The 3,908-nt window shown below is 36.2% G+C and overlaps 1 pseudogene; it reads right to left on the bottom strand.

Annotated features, from left to right (window-relative positions):
* Nucleotides 1-2,934: 2,934 nt before the first annotated feature.
* LOC107695504 (peripheral plasma membrane protein CASK-like) overlaps nt 2,935-3,908 on the bottom strand; it is a 249,522-nt pseudogene continuing 248,548 nt past the window's right edge.

The following is a 3,908-nucleotide window of genomic DNA, read 5'->3' as shown; positions in this document are numbered from 1 at the left end:
TAAGCGATTCGATATGAGGCAATACCGTTTATATCGATATACAGTAGTTTGATATGAGCGCATCTGAAAATATAGCTGAGGACACAGACTGAGCTGCTGCGGAGAAAGTGCATAAACCAATTTGTTCTAAACATGTGACAAGCTTCATATTAAGGCCTTTAAAAACTGGTAAAACAGTTTATAGTTTCGTTTCGCATATTAGTTTAAGTGGCTCGGCCCTTCATATGCTCTGACAGAAAGGCTGACTTTTTTTAATACAAATACAAAAATACCGAGATATACCATATATCGAAAATCGGCCAAAAAATAGAGATATGAATTTTTGCCCATATCGCCCAGCCATATACATATATATCCCCCAGATTGATAGTGTAATTTTATGTTTGTGGTGAGACTACAGTTGACTATAATCTTTTTTTTTTTTTTTTAGCTAAAACTGACCAACTACACTTCAGAAATACATTTTTCATATTGTTTATAAAATGAGAAATTCACCATGTCTGCCTTATTTTCGGGAAAACAATTTAGCCATGCAAAATTTGGCTCTGGTTTTATATTCCTTTGTTTTTGATGAGTCAAGTCTCCTCAGTTTCTAAACATTTGTGTATGGCTTTCTATGACAGCAGAACTGAGACAAGCGCTTGTATTCCTCCCTCTCTATGTCAATTGGGGTTCAGCAGGTGAAAGGTGTCATTCGTGTATATTTGATCAGTTGGAAGCCAGCATTAATCTGTTCTTCATTATGGCAGAAACGGTGATAAGAAGCAGCTCTCTTCAGGAGGAAAGCAGTTTGTGAATAAGCAGAAGAAAGCTCAAGTCAAGATGATAGCCCATCCAGCTAGAGGAAGGTGATGCCAAGTGCCCTTTAGCTGTGCCTTCTGGGATTGTAATAATGTAAATAAATCCTGTGAAATACACACTACAGTTTTTTTTAAATAAAGTATTATTAGTTCGTTCAGCAAGGATGCATTAAATTGTTTAAAAGTGAAAAAGACATTTATGAAAATGTAATAGAAATATTTTACATTTCATTACATTTTACATTTCAAATAATGTTCTTTTGATCTTTCCATTCATCAAAGAATCCTGAAAAAATGTATCTTGGTTTCAACAAAATTGATAATATAATTGATAATAATAATGTTTCTTGATCACTAAATCAGCATATTCGAATGATATCCTAAGGATCATGTGACACTGAAAACTGAAGTAAAGTTCACAGGAATAATTAACATTTTTAAATATAGTAAAATAGAAAACAGTTATTTTAAATTGTAATAATATTTCACAAAATTACCGTTTTACTGTATTTTTGATTAAATAAATGAAGCCTTGATGAACATAGATTTCTTTCAAAAAAAATCTTGAATGTTACTGTATATTACGATAACACTGACTTTTCACACTCACTCTTGGTTTCTATTGCATACAGAAATATGTATGACAGAGTACCGTTAGTCCAGCAAACACACTGCTTCGCACTCAGACACATAATTGGGCACTGTAACAAGGGGGCAGGGTGTGACCTACCAACAGTTGCTGAGAAAAATCTGAAAATAAAAAAAAAGGTAAAAGGAACGAAAAGTTTTCCATTGGCCCAGTCTCTGCCAACTCACATAAAGACGCAGAGCAAAAGAGGTGGATGAGCAACACAGAGCAGAAGACAGAGTCTTTACCACATAAAAGGAAATATATTTAAAAAAACACACTCATACCGAGGATCTGCTCCGTCATCGGCAGTTTGAGTAAACAGTTTGTCATGTACAGAACCATTCAGATGAACAGTGTTGTCTTTCGCTTTGCACAGACGCACCTCTTCCTCAAACAACTCCACAGAAACAACACATTTCTGAAATGGCAGAACAGTTTTGTGAATTCATTTTCATCCTGAACCCCTTAATCTTACAACAAATAAAAATTTAGACCATTTACAACATTTTACTACATGACTGGTAAAAATAAACTGTTTACAAATTTGCCAAAATGCAAGGGATGTGCATAGGTCTTTTTTTTTTTTCTCCTCGTCACCATCCGGCCACACCTGTTTGCATGTGTTCGTCCAGACGAATGGAATGTTTTCTGCTGTGGGTGACGGTCTGAACACAGCTAACACTGACAGCATGGACGCTTGTGAATGTTCACATGCATGAGATCTCATTCAAATCTCTAAAACATTTATGTACATCTTTAGAGAGACAGTATCCATCGCGTAGAAGATGCTGAAACGTGAAAAACAAACCCAAAAAAGGCAAATCGGTGGGTTGTGCTAAAGCAGCTGGGCTCTGCCGCTTGGATAATGTGGGGATTATGTATGATGGTGAGTTAATGGACAGATGAAAGCTGTGAGGATTCTGCTGTAAGAATACTGCACTTTTGCTCTGGTAATAACAGAAAAATGGGCAGAAAAACAAAAAAAAAAGGAGGAAAATGCATCATGTAGGATATTGTCTCTTTAAATCAGTCTCTTAGCGATATAGACATGACAATATTTAGTATTTATTTTATTTTTATTATTTTTTCCATTAATACAACACCACGTCTAGGTAGTCTGTGAGGGGCCAAGGCTAGGCTCACAGCAGGTACATCGATGTTGTTGGTGGGCTTCTGTTTGAATCATGGGGAAAGTTCTGAGGTTTTTTTTTTCTTGCAGAGATGCACTGCACAGTGTGAGGTTATAAAGGGTGTAAGGTTACAGGTTGATGGGTTTGCTGTTTTAGTAGACCCAGGATACTGGAACCCACTGGCCAGTGGTGCAAACCAGGTCTATGGCTTCCTCCAGGAGCCGAATAGTTTTTTATCAATTTAATGCATCCTTGCTGAATAAAAGTATTCATTTCTAAAAAAAAAACAAAATCTTACTGACCCTAAACTTTAAAACAGTAGTAAGTACTAAGATGTGGATCAGTTTTTTTTTTAGTCTGTGAGGGGCCAAGACTGGGCTCACTGCAGGTACATCAATGTTGTTGTTAAACGTCAGAGGTGGGCTTCTGTTTACATCATGGGAAAGTTGCAAGTTTTTTTTCTTCTTCTTCTTCTTGCAGAGATGCGCCGCAAAGTATGAGGTTATGAAGGGTGTAAGATTACAGGTTGATGGGCTTGCTGTTTTAGTAGACCCAGGACACTGGAACCCACTGGGCCGTGGTGCAAACCAGGTCTATGGCTTCCTCCAGGAGCCGAATAGTCTCGTCAATCTCATTATTGATGATGGTTTGGTCAAAATAGTGTGCATATGTCTTCTGGAGGATCTCGGACTCCTTCTGCAGCCTCTGTAATGACTCATCCTGCAGCATGAAAGAAAAAGAGCAAGTCAAAGAGTAAAGGGTCTTTTGAAAGGATAATGGATGAATTCTGACAATATGCCCATTTAAGAAAATTTCATTTATGATCCTAAAGGAATAAACAGAGGATGGGAGAGTTGGGAAGGATGGTACTAGTGTAGATATACAGTACACTATCATTCAAAAAATTTGAGGCCAGTAAGATTTTTTGTTGTTGAAAAAAGTCTCTTATGCTCACCAAGGCTGCATTTATTTGGTGGAAAAAACAAACAAAAGCAATAATATTGTGAAATATTGTTACAAGTTAGAATAACTTTTCTATTTTCAGCAGCTATTACTCCAGTCTTCAGTGTTACATGATCCTTCAGAAATCATTCTAATATGTTGATGTGGAAAACTGTTGTGCTGCTTAATATTTATGTGGAAACATTATATTTTATAATATATATATATATATATATACACAGTGGGGACGGAAAGTATTCAGACACCCTTCAATTTTTCACTCTTTGTTATATTGAAGCCATTTGCTAAAATCATTTAAGTTAATTTTTTTTCCTCATTAATGTACACACAGCACCCCATATTGACAGAAAAACACAGAATCGTTGACATTTTTGCAGATTTATT

This window comes from Sinocyclocheilus anshuiensis, unplaced genomic scaffold, assembly GCF_001515605.1.
Source record: "Sinocyclocheilus anshuiensis isolate Anshui unplaced genomic scaffold, SAMN03320099.WGS_v1.1 scaffold562, whole genome shotgun sequence".
NCBI classification, from domain to species: Eukaryota; Metazoa; Chordata; class Actinopteri; order Cypriniformes; family Cyprinidae; genus Sinocyclocheilus; species Sinocyclocheilus anshuiensis.
Note: the sequence above shows the minus strand (reverse complement) of the source record. Positions and strands in the feature narration are given on the sequence as shown.